This window comes from Octopus bimaculoides, chromosome 4, assembly GCF_001194135.2.
Source record: "Octopus bimaculoides isolate UCB-OBI-ISO-001 chromosome 4, ASM119413v2, whole genome shotgun sequence".
Lineage (NCBI taxonomy): Eukaryota > Metazoa > Mollusca > Cephalopoda > Octopoda > Octopodidae > Octopus > Octopus bimaculoides.
This window is the reverse complement of record NC_068984.1, coordinates 25,325,557-25,349,615: the sequence shown is the minus strand read 5'-3', so window position 1 is coordinate 25,349,615 and position 24,059 is coordinate 25,325,557. Positions and strand designations below refer to the sequence as shown.

Sequence of the window (24,059 nt, the reverse complement as noted above, 5' to 3'; positions counted from 1 at the left end):
TGTGTGTGTGTGTGTGTGTGTGTGTGTGTGTGTGTGTGTGTGTGTGTGTTGTCTGTCTCCAAACAAGAACGTTTCAGGATGAATGCATATGTGAAGATTTATCTTATTTCTATATTATTATTAGTTGGTGTATAAAGGAGTCTGCAAAACTATTAATATTTACCCTGGCCTCTCCAACTTATTATCGAATAATACATTTAAAATGTCTCCGTTATTAATTTAGACGGATTAAATAGGAAAAAAATAGTAACCTAGCTTATTAGGTTTCTCAATAGTTTTGGACACTTACAGAAACTAATCAACCATTGTATGTGTGCATATGAGTGTATGTGTGCATGCAAGTGTGTGTGTGTGTGCACGTGAGTGTATGTGTGTATGCAAGTGTGTGTGTGCATGCATTTACGTGTATGTGTGTGTATGAAGGTTAGTATCTGGGTGATTAATGAACTGTTGCCAAAATAAAGATGATAAAGTGTTTATAGCACTTATATAATAAATTCATGTTTATATTAATATATATGTTTATATGAAATAAAATGTTAGTCATATGTCTGTGTTTGTCTCTGTTTTACATATATGTGTGTTTGTGTATGTATTGTAATATTATGTAAGTGTGTATATGTTGAGTTGTTTTTATATTTGCATACGTAAGTTACAATTTATCTGTTTGGGAAGGTGTTATAAATCAAAATTATGATCTATTGTATCCATGTAAAATTGTTACCTTTTCATTATTATTTGTTTTGTTAATGTTATATTATGTTTCCAATAATTTTCCTCATTTCAATTCCCTTAATCATATTTCTCATGATTTGATGATGTTTTCTTGAATTAATATCTCAGAAATCATGAGAAAACTGACACTTATTAATATATATTTCTATATAGCTCTACAAAGTACAATATACCCTTTTATTAAAGGGTCATGTGTTCAAATCTTTCTTCTGATACTGAATTTCAATATTTTGTCCAGTAAGGAAATAACTAAGTTCTCCCATTCTCCTCTTTAATGTTTGATATGCTTATTTTTTTAGAAAGAACACCTGACCAACCAAAATCTTGTAAGTAGATTTTATCGATGGAAACTGAAAGAAGCCCATTGTGTGTGTGTGTGTTTCTCTCCCACCCTCCTTGAATTGACTTGGCTGATAGTTGTAAATGAGTATCACTGTCATATAAGCAGTGTCATTCATTTTCTTCATTGGGTGCTCTGATGACAATAGAGACAATCTTTGTGTTTGACTCTCATAGCTGCCACATCTTAGTGATCTCAATTCTCAGGTCTCCATATTTATCAACCCTTTTTCTTTCTTTCATGATGGTATGTTGATTTCCTATTATTATTGCAGTGGATTGGTTGAATTGTTAGCATGCTGAGCAAAATGCTTAGTGGTATTATTTTTCCTGGCATTGTTTTCCGAGTTCAATTTCCCAGAGGGAATGAAAGGCAAAGCTTTCCTACTGTGGGCAATTTTGCTTTTCTTCCATCAGTGGTCTACAAAATAGAATACTAGTCAAATATTGGGTGCTTATGTAATTGATTGGCCCCTTCCTCCAAATTGTTGGCATTGCACCTAAATTAGAATCAATTAATTTTAATTGTAATTGATGTAGCTTGTTTATTTACATTGAATATCTTCCATCTCAGTTCCAGGAATATGTACTGAAGGTGATTAACACAATTATTTCTCTTTGACAAGATTGCTCCTGGATCTCGTAACATCAGATATTTATTTATTTTGTCAAAATATTTGTCATTCATTAGTAGTTATATCTGTACTCAAGGCTATGTCCCAGCATAGCTGCAATCCAATAACTGAAACAAGTAAAAGATAAAAGATACTGGTAACCAATTCTGTTGTTTCTTCTCCGTTTCCTACTGTATGCAGACGAGATAAGAACTGTGACTGTATGTATTGTCAGACAAAATGGTTTAAACCTAAGTTATAAAATATGTCATACTTTGCTATATGAGGATTAAAATACCAATAAATGGATTCCCCCATCCCAGTGACTGTGATATTTTATATTTTTCAGATGTAAATTCTAAATTTTGTTTCCTATTGACACAACAGCTGAGAGAGAGAGAGAGGGGAGAGGAGAGGAAGAAGGGTTGAGCATTCAACACATTTTTTTGTAGGTCAATAAAGTTATTTGAAAGTAATTTCACATAAGCTCACTATAACATGCATACACTATTTTTTGTTGGGTGTCTGTTTTATGTGAAGTGTTCTGGATAATGAAATAAAAGCATGGCATCTTTTCTTTTCTATTTTTTTTTTTGCAAAGTTTTAGTTGAATTTAACATTTTAGCCATTCATAGATTAGAGTAAAATGCAAAATCAAGTTTGTGTTTATATAAGAGAGAATATACATTTATTAAAACTTATGCTATTTCTAGAGTGCTTTTATCTTCATTTGGTATGACAGATGTTTGAAGATGACTTGTAACTTTAGGTGCTGATCTGTCCTCCTTCTTATTTTTATACAAGACTCCAAGAAAGATATGCAAGTGTTTTTTTTCTCCTGATCCTAATTCTCTTTTCTCAATAGCATGTCATATTTATGATATTTTAGGTTTCGAATTAAAATTTTGCTAGAGGTTGATTTTGCTTTTTATTTCTCTCAGGTCAATAAAATGAAATTAAAATCCTACTGAGGCCAACTTTGCCTTTCACCCGTCCGGGGGTTGTTAACATCAAATAAAATAAAAATGCTGGGATCAATAGTATCAGCTAAACCCCTCCCCTTAATTCTAGGCCTTTTGCCTTAAACAGGAAAACCATCATCAATGTTATTGAAGGCAGCAAGCTGGCAGAATGGCTTCCATGTTGGACAAAAGGCTTAATGACATTTTTTTCCAGCTCTTTACGTTCCGAGTTCAAATTCTGCCGAGGTCAACTTTGCCTTTCATCCTTTCAGGATTGAAAAAAAAACTAAGAACCAGTAAGCACTGGGGTCGATATAATTGACTTACCCCTCCTCTGAAATTGCTGGCTTTGTGCCAAAATTTGAAATCATTATTATTATTATTATTATTATTATTATTATTATTATTGGCTCTTTACATTCTGAGTTCAAATCCTGCTGAGCTCAACATTGCCTTTCCTCCCTTTGCAGTTGATAAAATAAAGTAACAGTTAAGCACTCGGGTGATGGTGGTAATAAATGTAATCAACTTACCCCCTCCCCCGAAATTGCTGGCCTTGTGCCAAAATTTGAAATCATTATCATTATTGCTATTATTTTTTTTATTGAATTCAAAATGCTGCTTCGACAAAATGCTTAGTAGCATTTCATCTATCTTTACATTATGAATCCATATTCCACCAAAGTTGACTTTGCTACCTTTCATCCTTTTTTGGGTCAATAAAATAAGAACCTATCAAGTACTGGGGTGGATTTAATTGACTCCCCACCCTCAAAAACTGCTGGCTCTGTGCCAAAATTTGAAACCATTATAACATCATTTTAAATAAAGTTACTGATTTTTGTTAAGCTGACATCAGTAAAGTGAGCCATAAAACAACTAGTCGCTGTATGAATAGAAACCTAAGAATTATTTGTTAACCAGTTAGTATTTCTGCTGAATAAGCTATCTGTAAAGACACTGAGTGAGAATTGACAGCTATGGCTATTAACATAAGATGATAAAGATGTAAATTTTTAGTTATTTAAAACAAGAGAAATGCATTATTTAAGATATGTGTTTAATAATTTTTCATAATCACTCAGTTTCAAAAGTAAAATGAATTTTATTGCAAGAAAATTTATTTATTAACGTATCAGTTTCTTCCAGTTCAAATGTTGATGTTAATACAAAGTATTAACTTTCTGTTTTTCTTATAAACTGTCTTAGTTAAGATAGATATTTACAGAACTGAAATATATTCTATTTCCCACCTCTTTTAAATTATATGAAATTAAATTGATTTACATAAGAAAAAGTTAATAGAAATTGAGAATTTTTGTGGACTCTCTTCAGAAATCATTTTTATGCATGGTTAATTATTTCACTAAAATGGAAATTTTAAAGAAATTGAAATTCCCCTCTCTCTTTCTCTCACCCCTCCTTTTATCTCTCTCTTTCTGTACACACACACACACACACACACACACACACACGAATAAGAATCTAGAATCTAGTTTTGAGAATATTTATACAATCTCTTGTGTAATGTTGCTTTTAGCAAGTGTTTTATAATCTTTAAGTCTGATGGTGTTTTGGTTATATGGTGATATGATGGCAAGCTAGACTATTTATTCATGTGGTATTTAAGCGTTTCAATTAATTTCAGATTACCAGTATGGATAAAATTACTAGTTACTACAGAATGTATTTTAAATGGAATAAAAAAGAAAAGAAAAAGAAAAAAAAAACGAAAAATGTCTTATATTTTGACTTTGAGAGTTACTTTAAAATCTTTGAGTCAGCTAATCTGTATGCATAAACTTGTTCGGATCGGAGTAAATTCAGAATAACAATTACAATATCAATCTTAATTTTATACTGATTGTTTCTGCTGATTGAAAAGGGTATCTGTAGTTATGATGTTCACTTTTCAACCACATGGTTCTTGGTTCAGTCCTACTGTGGCATGTTGGCCAAGTGTCTCCTACTATAGTCATGGGCTCACTAAAGCCTTGTAAGCGGAGTTGGTCAATAGAGACTGAAAGATCATCATATTCATATGTATGTGTTTGTGTGTCCCCATCCGTCCCCATCTGCACACACGCACACACACAGGTCATCATCATCATCACCACTACCACCATCATTTCACATCTGTCTTCCCTGCTGGTGTGGGTTGGACAATTCAGTGGGAGCTGGTCGGTCAGAAGACTATGCCAAGCCATGTCTGCTTTGGCTTGGTTTCTACACCTGGACACCGTTGCTAATGCCACTCTATTTTACAGAGTATATCTGTGTGTGAGTGAGTTTGCAATTCCTTTGTCTTCACATATTGAAGCTCAGACATCTGGCAACTAACTTGATAGACATCCACAAGATTATCCACCATCTTTCCAACTACAACAACCTTGAGCACTTTTTTGAATTTTGAATTCCATATGACAAACACTCGCGGACATGCTTTTAAAATCAAAAAATAAGACAGCACCCTTGACTTTTGGAAACATTTTTTTCACGCTGAGAATTGCTGAAGCATGGAATAAACTACCTGCGTCAGTTGTTAGCTGTCGAGACACTACATCCTCCAAAACTTCCATGATTCTTGAAATTCGCCAACAGTGCAACCTGATGGCCTTTTTTTTTTTTTTAAAGTTGTAGTGCACCTGAGCATTGCATACAACACTTTCATTATTATATTATATATGCTCACCGTTGTTTACTGATAGCCCACCCTGAAAGCATAACCAAGTTCATTCGTATGGTGTCAGTTGTTTCCAGTTCTTTATGTAAACATGTTTGTTGCTTATGATTATGACCTCATTTACAAACAAGTGGTGGTTGGCAACAAGAAGGGCATCAAGCCATAGAAAATTGAATGCACACACACACACACACTCTCTCTCTCTCTCTCTCTTTGTCAGGAATGATCACCATTGTCATTGTCGTTGTAGCTTTGATGTCCATTTTTCCATGCTAGTATGAGTTAGATTTGTTGTGCAGCATATTACCACTTATCATCCTTGGTTGTTTCATCCTAGAGGCCTACATGCCAAGTTACCTCATCACTTTCTAAATTTTAGATCTGCTTCAAATATCTATGAACAAAAATTTGAAAGAGAATTTAATGCAGTGAAAATTGTCATGAGGTTCTTTTCTAAAGTCCAAAACCTCTACATGGTTGCGTGATCTGCCAGAAATAGCAACTAAATATTTCTCATATCAATATCTTCCATTGTAGAAAAGTATACATTCAATAATGTAAACCTGGATAAACTGTGTCAGAGAAAGCTGTCCTGGGGCTAAACAACAACAACAAAAACAAGTCCATTAATCAACTCTAGCTCTGGACAACTTTCAAGACTGTCAGAATACTGTAGGAAAACACAGGTGTTGGCATCAGGTCATTTCAGGGTGACAACTGGCAGTGGTGGCTGACAAGTTTGGTATTGCATTATATATGGAAGGTTACACTAGTCAGGGCATTTCTATGAGGTACTCAGGAATACGAAACTATTTAACATGGCACACTAGTTGTGATACATTTTCAGATACTTTTGTTGTTTAACTTTCTACTAAATTAAATATGAGGGTAATTAATTCAACATCCCATTGAAAATTTTAACATGAACAGCTCAGAAAGCCTGTAATTCCATAACAGAACAATTATGGATGACAGAGGGATAGATTAGTTTCTCTTTTGCATTAGACTTCCTTATTTCTTTTAGAATGAATATAAACAATGTTAGTACAGTTTGTGTGATGTGGTGCATTTCAAAATTGGCTGAGCATTGCTGTCCTTGGTGGAAAGTGATTTTGGTTTCAGCTGAATTCTGCAGATTAGGAATGTAATACAAATTTTGGTAAATGTCATGCATTAAGCACTAGTAATCTACATTAGATTGACTTTTGTAGATCTTGAAGAATTTGTGAATTGGGATGAACTTCTTAACTGAAAAGTAATGTAGTCCACATGTGAATATTGGCTATGTGCAAGCATGGTTTTAGGTTGTCCCTTCTGAGTGGCTCTTTGGGAAAGTGTCTTCTACTATAGCTCTGGGCCAACCAATACCTTGTGAGTGAATTTGATAGACAGAAACTGAGCGGAATCCCATTGTTTGTCTGTGTGTGTCTTCATCTACCATTTGACAACTGGTGCTGGGTTGTTTACATCCTCCATAACTTAACAGTCTGTCAAAAGAGATTGAGAGTATAAATACTAGTAACAAAGAAAGAAAGTACCGGAATAGATTTTTTTTTCCAGCTGAGCCCCTTCAAGGCCACAGTCCAATGACTGAAACAAGTAAAAGATAAAGATTAAAAGATAGTACAGCAAGCCACAAATTTACCTTGTTTCTCTTCCTCCTCACCATTTCTCATCTCTTCCTGTAAGCTGTTCTCCCAGTAATGCCGACATTGTCATTCAGTTAGTTATAGCTGTTGTTGCTTTGGTTTCAATTTTAATCTGAATATGCACGTTACTTATTGTATCTACTTGGCCGTTATTTGGTGTTAATGTTTTACAGTATCAAGACCGAATTATTGTCTGATGTCTTTTAATAAGCTTGAGATTTATGTTTAACCACTCAGAAGAATATATGTGTTTGGAATGGTAAATTCAATTCCTGAAATCTATAAGTAGATAACTTCCTGTCAGTTTAAAGAACTGAATGAATGAATCAGTAGTTATAACCATGAGCCATATTTATCAATAACAAGTCGGAACTAAACTTCCTTTTATATTTCTCTCTCTCTCTCTCTCTCAGGAATGGTTTTCTGACAAATATATCCAATCTTTGAATGCTTATTGAGTTGTAGTTACAGCTAAGACAAAACAGTAGGTACTGCAGTTCGTAATTTGTAATCTTGATGTGATTAAAGAACAATACTTTATTCAGAAGCCTATTTTCTAGTGAGGGTGGTGTGTGTGTGTGTGTGTGTGGGAGGACTTAAAAACAAATGTCAGCAGTGGTTTCTTAATTATTCAAGACAATGAAAAAATATAGCCACATTTCCAACTAGTGTTTGAACTTGGTTATTTTTTCTGTCATTGCTAATTAGTAAGGTGGAGTTGAAGTGCTAGAAATTAACCTACTTTGTTATTAACTGAGATTTTGGCTTCTCAACATAAGGTTAGCCCCAACATAAGGTCACTGAAAGGTTATATCTTCATCTTGTCTTCCATGTGATTGTTCATTGTGAAATGGGTTTGGCATTTGCCTATCTTCTCCTCTATCCTGTTTTAATATCAAAAACTGTAAATGTTTTCAAAATATTTAACTGATTGTGTGGGATATTCAAAGATCTTGCTAATGCACCAGTAATAAATGTTCAAATGTATATATATATTTGTTTTTATTATAAGGAGTGAACTGCAGCAGCCAATGCTTATTAAGAAATGAAAGGTCATTGTTTTACATTTGTCTTAAAAGTTTTTGTTTCCTATTTATGTGATAGTTTCTTTGTAAATTAGCTGTTCATACTTTTGTCAGGATGGTGAATATTTCAATAAACATGCCCTGATATATTACTCAAATGCTTGCGATTTGGTCTAAACAATTCAGTTGTTTAATGCCAGCATATTACTTGAGAGGTGTATGGATTAGAACCATTAAAAAAAAAAAAAAAAAGTTCACAGCAGCCGTCTTCTGACATTGTTTCATTTCTACTTGTAATGTAGGAATTAGTATAGACTTCAGGATTTCTATAAAATATTAATATAATAAAACCATCATGGAAATAATTTATATGCAGAACATGCACATAGGCACACATTTCTGCAAGTTGTATGTGTGAGATTAGCTGGAAAAAACATCCATAGTTATGGTTTTTGTTTCTATTATTATTATTATTGTTCAGTAGTTTTATTTTTATAACGTGCTTTCACTTCACTACCGAGCACAGCTCTGTGTGCCTTGGGTATGTGCTGTGGTTTGCTGTGATGCTCTTATGGTTACTGTATTGAAAGTGTTTTGCGTTATTATTATTATTATTATTATTATTATTATTATTATTATTATTATTATTATTATTATTATTATTATTATTATTATTATTATTAATAATAATAATAATAATAATAATAATAATAAAAATAATTGAGTACAAAATGCCTTATGCATACTTTGTATTTCAAAACTATTTATTTACACTCAGCTTAAGTCAGGTCAGAGAATTGATTCAGTAGAAATTGTAGCCTAGAAATATTTTACCTCAAGATTACATTCTTTTTGAAAGAGAAATTTATAATCTTTCACACTGAATTTGTACTCTACACAATTTGAAATAATCATATTATACTACCTCCTTTGATATGTAGAATTCTTTTGGTTAGCATCACTGCTCTCTCTCTCTCTCCAAAATAATAAACAACTTTCAGAGATGCCCTTTGGCGTCATCTGGCGCCAGCAGCAATGAATAAGAAGATCCACAGAAGCTAATAGATAAAGGAATATTTGTTTCACTTTCTAATGAATGCTGTTATTGTCCTACAGACAAGAGTATCTTCACAGACTCTGCTAGAGATGTCTTGTTATTGACAATAATCTTATATCTTAGTATCTAACCATGATCTGTTTTACTCTTATTTATTTTACTTTTCATTTTATATTTATCCAGTGGGGTCTAAATCCAGAACATAGAGGGTTACCTAATTATTTCACAGAACTCATTTCATATTTCTTAGAAGTTGATATTCTGAATGTTTTAGATTAATTATTATTTATGACTCAAGGTTAAGACTTGAAGAGTAAACCATAATAAATCTGATCTTCAATATACATTTTATATATTCATTTTATTGTAAATAAGACTTGAAGTGAACTTGACAAAGTATTTAGAGATATTTTATATGCGTGTGTGGAAAAGAAGACATTTTTATTGACTCTGAGAATAAGAATGATAATAATTTTTAACTTTGCCAGAGTCACATATTCTGCAGGAGGATGACAAAATCAACACCAGCAGAATTTGAACTTAGAATGTAAAGGGATATAACTAAATATTACTAGACTGTTTGTCTTAGTATCCTACCGGTTCTGCCATAGCCCTAACTACCTGCCTCATAAATATCACAACACAGAAGTGTAGTACAGTTTGAACATATAGAACTGTGTATGTTGATGCATACCCAAGGGGTGAGTAGAGAGAGAAAGAGAGAGAGAGATGAGCAGGGCAGGATTGTCAAAATAGAAGAGGTACAAACTGGTCAGTTCTAAGGAACAGAAGTTATTGTCACAATAAAATAGACAAAGAGAGGAAATAGCATGTATGCCTTAGGCCAGAGCATGCCTTGAAATGTGTAATTTCATTAATTATAACAAACATTTTAAACAGATAACCAACCAGATTTAACTTATTTTGAAAAGTTAATTTATCAATTAAAAACAAAAGTTCAGATAAAATTAAACAATGAAGACTGTTCATTAAAGCATATCAGTATTTAGAAATTTTCTGTCTTTCAATCTAAGGATACAAATTTTTAAAAAAATGTTTATTTTTATTTTCATTAAACCGTTACTGTAACGAAATTGCATATGGTTACAGAGATGCTTTACTCTGTTATTACCTCTACCTTGGCAAAAGCTGAGGTATTGTTTTCAGTTGTATTTGTTTGTTTGTCTGTGGACAAGATATCTCAAGAACTGCTGGATGGACACAGATGAAACTTTCAGGGATGTTTGGCCTCATGGCTGGCACGAACTGATTAGATTTTGGTATTGATCCGGTACCTGACAAGGATTCTGGATTATTTGTTATATTTACTTTACTTTGCATGATTATGATCTTACGTTGACTTTCAAGTCTTTCTCAGTTATCTCCCTTTAGGTTGTTTCCAAAGTTTTATTTTTATTTCTCTATTATTAATTTTACTCACATCTCTATCTTAGTAGAAACTGATGGATAAAGAAATCAAACTACATAAACAAATGGCAGCAAAACCATTCAGAAATTAAATAACACTAACATATTTTTATAATATATATATTATACATACATATTAACACTACATTATACTTACATATATACATACTTCTAAACATCGATCTAAAACAACAGGAATACTAAAGGAAGGCTGGAATTTAAGAGAAAACCAAAAGGTCTCATGCTATTCATTTAAAAATTCCTAAGTAGAACTTATTATTATTACCTCCGCCTTTGAAACTATTTTGAATGGTGAATTTATTAACTTTGGACTGTATTAGATAAGGATAAACTATTTATTACTGTCACTAAATTTTCTACAGCCACCTTCACATTCCATGACTACCATTGGGATCGATGAGGTACTGGACAAAGACTCTGGATTATTTTTCTGTTTTTTTTTTACTTAATCTTTGAGAGCGGTCGGGTTCATTTTTAGTATTCTCGTTTGTGAGAGCAGTCAAGTTTATTTCAGATAGTCTCATTTTAAAAATCATTTCTGGCTAATTGTTAGGAGGACGTTGATATTGCCTTGGTGGAGGTTTGCACTCTCTGAGTGCTCTTGTTGTTTATGTTATTTAGTTCAGATCAAGACAAACAGTGAAGACTGCTCATTTAAGCATGACAGTTCTTAGAAATTTTCTGTCTTTTAATCTTGGGATATGAATAATTTTTTAACATTTCATTTTATTTTCATTAAGCCATCTCTTTAACCATATTACAAATGCTTACAGAAAGATGGTTATATATATATATATCATTAAGTTCAGATCAAATTAAACAGTGAAGCCTGTTAATTGAGCATGGCAATATTGACAGATTTTTCTGTCTTGCAATTTCAGGACAAAGATAATTTATGAATTTTGTATTTACATTAAGCTATTTTTCTGTAACCATATTATATTTACTGAATATATTAGTAGTTGCTACTATTATCACAACAAATACTTCAACTGCTACTACATTCACTGCCACCACTACTGTTTAATACTTGATCTGTCAAGTTACCTGCAATGGAATGTGTAAGCTTAGTTTTGCCCATCCCCTGTGATGCAAACTAAAATTAATCTCACTCCTCTGGGATTATCTCTTTTGTTATGTATGTGTATATATATGTACAGATATGTAGACAGTTTTCTTTCCTTTATATATTCTTTTTTGTTATTTTCCTATTACTTTTGACTTTGAAAATGGAATATACTTGTGAAAAACAAGAGCTTGCGAGGCTTTCTTTATATATTTTGTGTATGTTTGAAACATATAAAGGCACAAATGCTGTGAAGTTCAGTAGCTGGGTTCCACCAGGAGACCAAAATTGACTACAGTTATTTTGTTGCTCACCTTCACATATGTTACCTTAACTGGCTTCTCCTACTCTGTCCAGCTGAAAACAAAATGTGAATCCTAGTTCATTATGGTAGTGTCTTGTTAGAAAAGTGAGCATCTGGCTGCAGAAAAGAACTGTCCTAAATATTAAAATTTAAATTAGTTGAATTATAGAAAGACCAAATAAAAAATGTAAGGAAAATAGTTTTTTTTTTAATATTCTGAAACGAGTTGTGTGGGAATGTAATTATCCTAGTTTGTGTATCCAAGTTGTTGAATTCCTGTATTTAATTAGCACATGGGAATGATTTGGCTGACATATGCATCTATTAGTATCACAGTCACTCTTCAGTCTAATATTCTCTCAACTGAGCTAATTGGGGAGCCACTATGTGGTTACTTGGTTTTGTTAGAAATAACAGCCAAATTCCCTCATCATACCCCCTACAAGTGTTACTCATTGAGCAGTGATGTAACGATTGGGGAGATAAATTGTCATATTTAATTGAATTGAGATGTTTTAAACATTCTAAACTTGTCCAGTACTATGGCAAAGAAAGAATAATGAGATGGATGCAAATTCTGTTCCTCTTCTCATTAATAAAGAATGTGCTCATTAGTCGTGATATTATAACTAATCATATTTATCTACCCTACCATCTAAAAAGAAAAAAAAGAGGATGGACATATTAGCCAATTTATTCTTAGATATGCAAACAAAACAGGATAACTCTGGTTGAAATGCCTTTGATCAGAAGTCTGTTCAACTACAGTTGATTTGGGGTCAAACAACCATAGTCCCTCTAGGTATGTGCCAAGGTGACATAGTGCCAGGTTAGTTTGCTTGTAATGATGTTCATGTATTTAACCCTTTAGCATTTAAACCGGCTATATCCAGCCAAAATATTCTTCCTGTTCTATATTCAAACCAGCCAGAAACAGCCTCTCACACATATCTTACAATGTCCTTCTAAAAATAAGCAATTGATCATGAAATTCTCAAAGCTACAAGATAATACACGAGTAATTAAAAACACTGTGAATAAACGAATATTACATTTGACAATAACCTGGAAGCCAAAGGGTTAAAAACAATGGTGTTTATAGTTTGGTTGTGATCAATATTGATTTCTTTATTTAGTGCAAGGAATTTTTTATGACCAAAGGAAGAGATATAGTTCATTGGTTTTGACCCCACCATAAATTTCTGGCAGGTATTTTATTTGATCCTGCGAGATGTAAACCAAATTTGGCTTTGGCAGGATTTAAAATGGTGTGTGAGACATTGTGTTTTGCACTATCAAATGTCTACTTTTCTTTACTCCAGTTGTTGCCATCATCATCCATCATTATCATCATAATTGTTTTTATGCCCACTTTTCTGTTTGCATGGGTCAGATAGAATTTGTTGAGGCAGGTTTTCTGTGGCCTGATGCTCTTACCTGTTTCCCTGTTGCTGCACATGTTTATAAAGAAAATTTGAAATGAAGGACACTGCTTATATGGTTATAATACTCATATCTATTACATGATGTCAAGATAAGAACCAACAAACTGAAGCCAGCAATTCGAACCAAATACTGAAGCCTATTGTCGAAGAAAGTTTTGTTGTTGCATGACAATGCACTTGCACACACGGCCACCCAGACTGTTGAAACCATTAACAAATTGGTTTTTGAGGTACTGGAACACCCTGCCTACAGCCTAGATCTCACCCTTCTGACTATCAAATCTTTGGACCGCTCAAAGATGGTTTATGAGGTCATCGATCTCTTAAGAGTGAAGATGTGAAGAAAGCAGTGCATAAATGGTTGCATGACCAACTGAAAACCTTATTCTTGGAGGGAATACACAAGGTTGTGGACCATTGGACCAAGTGCATTGAAAAGGAAGGAGACTATATAGAAAAATGATGTACTTGTTTATCCCCTGCTTTTGTGTAAATACATTGAAAAAACGATAGTGTGTATAGTTTTTGACTCTCCCTCATATATTTGAAAAATTAATGTGGATATTTAATTTTTGAAAGTAACTCATATGGTTGCATTGTAAAATATTGAAAATAAATTAGTTTCTTTTCTTATTAATTGTAAACATTAGTTTTTTTGTCTTTTAAATTTTTTCATGAGTCCTAGGACTCAAGATTCATTACCTAGTTTCCATGGTGAATATTTCACTGAGATCAAAACTTTCCCCCTGAATGGGATGCTGGTCTGTTGTAGCAATTTTCGTGGGAAAGGGAGAAATCAATTACATTTACCTCAGTACTTGACTAGTATTTTATTTCATTGATCCCGAAAGGGATGAAAAGCAAAATTGACTTTGGCAGAATTTGAACTCAGAACGTTATGAGCTAGAAGAAATGCTTTTAAGCATTTTGTCTGATATGCTAATGATTCTGCCAACTTGCCACCTTAAATATTGGTTTCAAATTTTGGCACAAGGCCAGAGAATAAGTTGATTAGATCAATCTGTGCTCAACAGGTACTTATTTTTATTGATTCCGAAAGGTCGAAAGGCAAAGTTGACCTTGGCAGAATTTGAACTTAGAACATAAAGACAGATGAAATGCTGCTAAGTATTTTGCCCTGTGTGCTAATGATTCTACCAGCTCACCTTTAATTACTCAGAGTTGATTCCAATACATTACTGGTAATGATTTCATTCACCTTGGAGAGGAAAGTTAAAACCTAACCAAACTAAGGATGCTGAAAAATCCAGTCTTGTATTGTAGTCATTACACACATATTTGTTCTAGTAAATATTAAGTCTTCAAAAAATACCATGCTGATATCTGTTAATGTTGTGCACTTATTTGATCTTTTAGTTTCATTATTAAATCTATGTCTAAATCTTTTGTTTTCTTTTTTAAATATCTACTACGGAAATGTTCAAGCTCTGTTAGTGAGCAGCAAAAAAAAAAAAAAAAAAAAAAAAATTTCTTGCTGTGTATACGTATTTTCTTTTCTCTCCAAACCCCCTTTTAATCTCTTTGCCTTATAAATAGTACTTATTCAGGTAGCTATTTGGTTACAAACTATACCTAAGTAAAAACCTACATACTGGTGTGATTAATACCTTAAAAACAAAACACAATAAAATTTTTTTTTCTTTTTTGTTTTTGCTCTTTATTTCTAAATACCTTTGTAGCTCATCTCAACTCAGTATCCTTTTTAGACTGACATTTACACATCCAACATGGTTACTTCGTTGTTATAGAGCTCCTCAAGTTCGATAACATTTCTCTGACAGTCTATTTTGTATGTACATGGTGGCTAGGGTTAGTGATGGGTAATTTTACGTATTAGAATAGATACATTGATGTTTGCCCTCAAACCATTTAAAAAAATTCTATCCATGTGAACATTCTAGTATTCTTATTAACTCCATTGCAGCTTGAGCATTGATTTTTTTTTTCTAGTCTCAATTTATCTACAAAGAATACAAAGGTGACTTTGAACAACCTGTGTACTAATAGTAGTACGACTAGTGATGGTGGTATAATGATGATTAGATGGATATAGCTATGAGGTGCGCACATGGCTGTGTGATAAGAAGTTTATTTCCCAACTACACTGTTTCTGGTTTGGCCCCACTGTATGGCATCTTGGACAAGTGTTTTCTGTTATAGCCCTGGACAGACCAAACCCTTGTGAGAGGATTTGGTAGTTGGAACTGAAAGAAGCCTGTCGTGTGTGTGTGTGTGTGCGTGCGCGTATGTGTGTGTATATAGGTGTGTATGTGCTTGTGTCTCATTGTCTTGATATCGCACGATAGTTGTGAATGTCACTGTCATACAAGCAGTGTCATTCATTTCCAGTATTCTGTGAGAACATGTCTGGCCATGGGGAAATATTACTTTACCTACCTGAAAACAAGTGAGGGTTGGTGATAGGTAGAGCACCCAGCCGTAGAAAATCTGTCTCACTGAATCTGAAAGCATGGAAAATGCTGATGATGACATTTCTTAGGACAGGATTTCTTTTCCATTTCAGCTGAATTGTTGACTGATAAGAAGTGAAATAATTTTATTTTATCTTCCGCTTCAAACTCACTGTTATTGATTTTATTTTTTTAAATTGACAAATATTGTTTAGGTCTGTTGAGTAGTTAGAACAGGCTTCTGATCATACTTGTTAATTAAATGCTTGCTCCTTACTTCTTCAATAGATGACATTTATTGAGGAAATATTTATTGTTTTTCAGTTTCTGAAATATTTTAGTCTAATTGAATTAACATCATGATCTAACCCTTGACATTTTTGATCCTCAAAATTAATGATCAAACATCTTTCAATCAATAAAATAAAGTTAGAGGAACTCCTACCCCTATCCCCCGTCTCCACATCTGAAAATTAAGGAGCCTTTGGAAGGTCGTTTGATCTGCTAGAAATAGCTGTCAAATCTTCCTTAAATCCCACCTCACTGCTTTGTCATAGGAAAAAAAGCAGGATGGTCACAGCTGGTATGTCTTTGACTATAGGCTTGTCTGCTCAATCATGGCTGATCTAGAACTAAACTACAATAACATCAGGAAAGAAATATAAGATATTTTGTCTGGGATTAGCATATCTAAAGCCTTTTGCTTTAAAATAAATAAATAAATAAATAAATAAATGACTTAGCTGAAAATATTTTGCAGTAAGATTTGTTGGAATCTAAGTTTGGTAAAGTTAGTGCCAGTGTTGCACTTTCCAAATTAATATCAAGAAAATTCTTAGAATATAAACTAATTACATAGAAATACATGAAAAATGTAATTCAATACTTATTTAAAACCGGATGTCTTTCACATTGTCATAATTTTATATTAATAACTGAGCATTTTATCCTGCATTCCTTTGCAATTTACTGCTCTACCAGCTTGGTTTTGTGAATATTTGGGTGTTTTATGAATGAAATGTTTTTATGAGGGGGTTTAATATATGTAATTATCAGTGTCCTTTTCATAATGCTTGTCCACAAATGTGTATCTTTTACGTGTTTCAGTCATAAGAATGCAGCCATGCTGGAGCATTGGCCTGAAGGGTTTAGTCGAACAAATCAACTCTGATAATAATTTTTCTAGGCCTGGTACTTATTTTGTTGGTGTCTTTTTGCTGAACTGCGAAGTTATGGGGGACATAAACAAACCAACCTGTTGTCAAACAGTGGTAGAGTACAAACAAACACACACGACATACACTCACACACACGACAGGTTTCTTTCAGTTTCTGTCTATCAAATCCACTCACAAAGCTTTGGTTGGCCTGGGGCTATAGTAAAAGACACTTTCCCAAGTTTGGGACTGAACCCAAAACAATGTAGTTGGGAAGCAAACTTCTTATCCACGCAACCAAACCTGCCCATATATATGTATAGAAACATTGTTTTAATGTCCATTTTCCATGCTCACATGGAATTTGTTGAGACAAGCTTTCTTTAGCCAGATATCTTTCCAGTGTACATGGTCCAGACCATGCCGACATGGAAAACAGATGTTAACACTTTTGATATGAACCCGTCTGAGACTGCCCTTGGTCGTTTGATAAAAACTTCCTGTTTTAAAAGGATCTAGACTAAAACCACTTGTCAAAATTTCTTGGTCATATATGTTCCAAACACAGTAATTATAGTTACTTTGCTTAATTCTCATTATGTTCAAGACTAACTGAAATAAAGGCAGTGTATTTCAACAGAAATATTGTTGTTGTTGGCACTCCGTTGCTTATGACGTCGAGGGTTCCAGTTGATCCGATCAACGGAACAGCCTGCTCGTGAAATTAACGTGCAAGTGGCTGAGCACTCCACAGACACGCGTACCCTTAACGTAGTTCTCGGGGATATTCAGCGTGACACAGTGTGACAAGGCTGACCCTTTGAATTACAGGCACAACAGAAACAGGAAGTAAGAGTGAGAGAAAGTTGTGGTGGAAGAGTACAGCAGGGTTCACCACCATCCCCTGTCGGAGCCTCGTGGAGCTTTAAGTGTTTTCGCTCAATAAACACTCACAACGCCCGGTCTGGGAATCGAAACTGCGATCCTATGACTGCAAGTCTGCTGCCCTAACCACTGGGCCATTGCGCCTCCACTCAACAGAAATATAACAATGGTTAAAAGGCAATGATGACATGACTATAAACCTTAGTAGTTTTGCTAAGCCCTAGATCAGTCTCGATTCAGCAGATATATGATCTAAGGTGTTCTGATTGAAACCACCCTATTTCTTTTTCAAGATTAGTATTTCTAGAGTTACATTATTCACCATACCCTTCTGTTTTTAAGAGTGATAAGATTTGAGGGTAATTTAACTGCAATTTCACCCAGATCCAATGAACTCACAGAAGACTTTACTTCTGATGTGTTATACAATCCAGCTATTATTACTATCTTATCATTTTATATATCTATGACTTCATTTCCTAATGTGCACTTCCTCTTTATGAGGGCAAAATGTGATTTGTAAGAAATTTGGCTGCTATATCTATCTGGTCCAGTGAACATAGAATCTCCATATTGGTTTGTCTTAGATTGTTACATACATACATGTATTTGTGATATTCAGTGATTCTCTCATCACTGCTTCAGAGCTATGCTAAAATAGGTTCCATTGAGGAGGTCTAATAAGAATGAAACATACCCTTAGGTTGTCTCTCATACTTGCTTAAATGATTAAAATATTATTAGTCACTGAGCTAAGGTCTTTTCCTCATTTAAATGTTTCTAATTAGATTTTCATGCTCACTACATTATATATGTTAATACTAAGCTTAATTTTCATAGAATGGTCTCTGAATAATTAACTTTAAGGATTAATTATTTGTATCACACACACATTTTTGTCTGCATATATTTATGTTTAATGGTAATGAAATGTAACTTAGAGAAAACTGTGTTAGATATTTTATTCTATTTATTTATTTTTTAGCAATATTGCTTAATCGTTGAAAGCTGCTATGCAACGTTGATTTCAGTTCCACACCGTGAACCATCCTTTTGATGAAATATCTATCTATCTCTGTCTGTTAATATATTATAGTCTAGAAATTTTCTTAATATCAATTTTTATAAGCATTCTTTTGTCATTTTATCACGTTTGTTAGGATTGGCAACATTATGAAGTGCTCGAGAGACACGGGGTGTAGATGAATCTTTATAGAAACACAAACTAATGACATTGACATCTATATATAATTATTGCGGGAAAATAAATGAGTTTTGTTCATTAGGATGAAAGCTGGGAGATAAACATAAAGCTATTAGCAAGTTGAGTCCGGGACGTGAATTCGATACCCACTTTGTGCCAGTTCCCTTTATGTCGTTAATATTTTTGGGAACAACGTGTATTTCAGTTTCCTATTTTTCTCTTCCTCTGAAATCATAGGGATTATGCCTGCGTAAGAAATATTTTGTTTTCCTTCATGTATGGTTTACTAATTGGAATAATTACGAAGGCACCATGCTATTCAAGTTTTCTATGGTTCTTCATACCTTTCGTATTAAATCTAGGCGGCGAAAGTAAAGAATACGTACACTAGGTGGTTAGGGTTTTTGTTACGCCGAAAACGGGTGGTGTACGTATTCCTTACCTCCGTCACTTTGGCCCTCCCCACGCCACTAATTTCACTGTCATAATACCTTGTGTACTTTTGATAACGGCTTAAGTTTAGTGTAGTGACCGTAATATTTACGTGTTTTTATCCGAACACTTAATTGCTTTTGACTTGTCACACTCGTATTTTGTTGATTATAGTCTATGAAATTAATTAGTATGAAGGAAAATTCAACAATAGCAGAATAAACATTTGTTTCTTACATAGATAGAATACCTCAAATTGTTTTGAGGCAGGATGGTGGCGTGGTGGTGTGGAGAGATATGTAATTGTGATGTTTGTTTGTGCAGGCTTTAGTTACAAAAATAAGTGAAAGATTCTAACTAAACGTCCACAATAAGATGTCTCTGTTGATTTGTTGTAGGTCAGCTCTTGTCGAGTAGATCTATATACATTGTCCAAGTTGTACTTTTTTTTAAGACAGTAGGGTTTCATTTGGAGGAATTTGGCTCTTATTTCTAGGAAGTCGAGTGACCACGTGGAGGTTCCAAGAATTCGCTATATCACAGCGACTTCCTAACCTAAACAGTGATCTCTAAGAATAAGCTCAAAGCGGAAAATGAGACGAAAGTATTATACATAGATTTTTTGGTGAAATAAAATATATATACTTAGGGAAACGAAACTGGAGCACAATAAGGAATAAGGCATCTAAAATTACTGAAACTGTCTGTCGGAGAAAGTATGTCTTGAATGACGATCGCAGTCAATAGAATTTTATTACTTAAGAATCGAGTTTTTTTTTCTATTAAAATAATTTTTCCCTCTCAAAATTAGTCATTTTATAAAAAAGAAAGTAAATGCATGAACATAACACACGTAAAATGCTGCACAGCAGACGTTGTCCTACTGCCTTCTAACATCCCTGGGCATCTGTTCTGTATTAGACTCGCCCGGGCTAGTTCATTATCCCAATCCTTATTACCTCTCTTGTAAACACCCACCCTAACATCATGCATGCTTCGCTTCTGTTTGACAAGCCTCATACACACAAGCACTACAGACAAACTCGGTACATTTTACAAACCAAAGGAAAACTATTATTAATCGCAATTTAGTTTGTTTTTGTGTTCATTTGTTTTTTTAAAACATTCATCGCGGGATATATACTATATATTTATATACACACATTCGTTGTTTTACGTACGTTTGTTTTTATTATTCCTTGGGATGGAAGCAAGCACTTCTTCAAAAGGTATGTATATACATCTTTAATCAATAACTACTGATTTTAATTATTCTTTCACCATTTTAATTAAACTCATTGTAACAATACAAACTTTTTTCTGATTTCTACATATTGTATATTTTTACAACTGCCTGTCATATTTCTATAGATTATATTGTTGGCCTCTCTCTCTCTCTCTTTCACGATTAGTAGTCGTAGCTCAGGGGGAACTGTAACAGCGGAAACATACACACACAAAGAGTTCCTCTGTTAATTAATGTTTTCCTATGAATTTCTGTAGCAAGTAATAACTGCTTTTTTTTTCTTTTTTAAATCTATTTACTTACTAGATATTTCACAATATTTAGATTGATGGCTTACACTTGGAAGATCTAAATTAAATTATCGTGCAGTCATCTCTATAAGGTTGATGAAAGAAAAAAAAGAAAAAAACGGAAGAACTATCAGTAGTCCTTAAATAAAAATTACTTTATAAAAATTTGCCGAGTTACATTTTTCTTCTTCTCCAGAAATCGTCTCATAAGCGTATTTCACCCCTTGATTTACCCGATTCTACACTATAAATGTCGGTGATATTTAGCAATAGCCCGACATTAAAGATGATTGATTTCTGTTTTTTTTTTTTAATACTCAATATCTTTACGCCTTGTTTGCGATAGCGTGGCATGTCACTTATCTTTCTTCTCATGTGTTGAGAATGTTTACGTCTGGTCTTATTACGATCTCGCTTCATGTCTCTCTTTTCGGACTTAATATTACCTTTTGGTAATCTTACGTTAGTATTTTAGTAGTTATTCTAATTGGATTCAGTTTTTTTTTTTTACGAAACTATTTTTAAAAGAAATACACAACATATAAAGGTTGAGTAAAGCTATATCTAATAACTGGATTTGATTTTATAGTTTTAATGACATACATCAATTACCCATTTCTCTCTCCCTTTCTCTTTCTGTTTTGGAAGATGTTTCGATGTGCTTTAGGGAGCACTCATCCCTTTTTCTTTCTCTCCTCTTTTACATTTCATCTCTTTGCCCTCTTATCTTGAATTATTTGCTGATGTTCAGTCTCAAATATAACTGAATCGAGGAAGTTCTAATGATAGCATAAAAGCAAAAACAGTCTTGTTACATAGACTGCATGCATCAAAATGGTGCCTAGATTTTAATTCTTAGACTCCCAGTTTCTAACACATACTCTTTCTATATATATTCACACATACTTTTTGTTTCTTATACTGAATGTTCATTAAGTTTCTAGTTTTTGTTTCATGTCTATAATTTTACATAGTTTTCGTATTATTTTCCTATTAATAATTTTTTCTTTGCAAAGGCACAAAATGTACCGTTACCGGGGATTTCTTAGCTCTGATATTCATGCCTTTCCAAAGCGCATTTGTAACACATGATGATATATTCGTATCCAAATATTCCCATGTAAATATTGCTGTCATGATCCTTTGACAAGTGCTCTTAACCTATTTCCCGTGATGTTTTGTGTGTGCGTGTGTCAACACTAGACAGTCCCAGCTTGCACTGGCCAAATCCATTTTGTTGACACGAAGTGTTCGGTAATGAAATTAACACGACTTCACTTTAGGAACTACTGATCAAGTTTAAAGAAGTAATGCTTTCTTACATTTAGAAGTCTTACTCGGTGTAATTAAAACTATATATATAGTTATATATAAATAAATAAATAAACTTTATATATAAATAAACTATATATAAATATCTGTATATATACTATATATAAATATATATAAATATATGTATACTATATATAAATATATGTATACTATATATGAATATATACTATATATAAATATATGTATATAAACTATATATATATAACTATATATGAGTAGATGCATATACTATATGAATAATATATATATATATATATATATATACACACACAAATGTACAAAGTTTGCAACTAACTTTCCTTCTCTTTACACCACTATTTTCAACTATTCTCTTTAATCATTGATTGCATTTATTTTACTGTAAATATCAACTGTGCATCTAAAATTAGCAGTACTCCAGTTTTTTTGTTTTTTAAAACAGAATTTCAATAATCAATTGAAAAATCCAAGCAAGAAAGGTGCTCACATGCATGCACATGTAACAAGCATTCTTCGTTTGTCTCGTTATCACTTTAATAGCAGCATTATTCTATATACAGGGCCAACTTCGTCTCTATCTCCCTTCCTCCCTACCTGACTGGTTTGGGAATTGTCTGCCTATTTCTCACTAAGGGTTGCATCTGCTACTAAACTGAAAAGGGAATATATAAAACAGGTGACACACAAAGAGTCGGTTTCATTTTTTACCCCATCATATTACACACTAACTACCCCCACCCGTTTTCTCTTACATTTCTCTTCTGCTTTTCATTCCTCCCTACTTTCTCTTTTACCTTCTCTCACTTCCTTTTTCTGTCTTTGAGCCTCTTACAGTGTGATGTGGATGTTGCTAGCCATTTTAGTTTTGAACAAGCTTTCCTCTAAACCAATTACTTAAACTGACAAAGTAACTTTCTCAGGAATGCCATTTCATTAATCCAACTTCTCACTGATCCTGGGAACTGCTTACAGCCATTCTGCTGCTTAGAAACATAAATGGTTTTGGGTTTATTTAGTTATTTATTTCTAATTGCTTAGACCCTAAAAGATGTTGGTGAATTCTCTTTGATGTTGCAAAATAAGTAACCAGGTACTAACTACTATTTTGATAGTATGAAAATTCAGTTCCTCATATATTAAAATACATTGATAATAATTTCCTTTAGATATTGCATTAATATTTAGTTCTAAAAGTATTAATTTGCACCAACAAGTTTATTTTAACATTAATGCTGAATTTTAGTCAAATATTCAGTAATCAACTGAAAAAAAAAAAAAAAAAAAATCCAAGCACAAAAGAGGTTTCATATGTTTGTACAGAAGCCTTCTTAGTTTCTCTTCCCATTTCTTTAATAGCATCAGTAAGTTAAATAAGTTTTTTAAAACACCGCAGGAGTGACTGTGTGGTAAGTAGCTTGCTTACCAACCACATGGTTCCGGGTTCAGTCCCACTGTGTGGCACCTTGAGCAAGTATCTTCTACTATAGCCTTGGATTGGGATAATGAACTAGCTCGGGCGAGTCTTATACATGGATTGGATGGTTTGACGGGAGCTGGCCAGCAGGGGGAGCTACCCACGTCTCAATTGTCTATTTTGGCATGGTTTCTATGACTAGATGCCCTTTCTAATGCCAACCACACTACAGAGTATACTGGGTGCTTTTACGTGGCACCAGCACAAACTTCCAGTAATTATGATTTTTTTAATGATTAAGTAATGAGTTTTAGGCAAGTAAAGGTAACTGGTAGACAGAAACTGAAAGAAGCCTATATA

The 24,059-nt window shown here is 33.4% G+C and overlaps 1 protein-coding gene across 21 annotated transcripts in view; it reads left to right on the top strand.

Moving 5' to 3' along the window:
* Positions 1-24,059, top strand: part of LOC106881120 (rap guanine nucleotide exchange factor 6) — a 453,933-nt gene that overhangs the window by 299,645 nt on the left and 130,229 nt on the right. The window contains exon 1 of one of the 21 annotated variants that reach the window (XM_052966977.1): positions 20,304-20,667. The exons of the other annotated variants lie outside the window; for them this stretch is intronic. The gene's annotated coding sequence lies outside the window, so the exon portion shown is untranslated. Of the gene's footprint in view, positions 1-20,303; positions 20,668-24,059 lie in introns of those variants that run through there. 21 annotated transcript variants of the gene reach the window in all.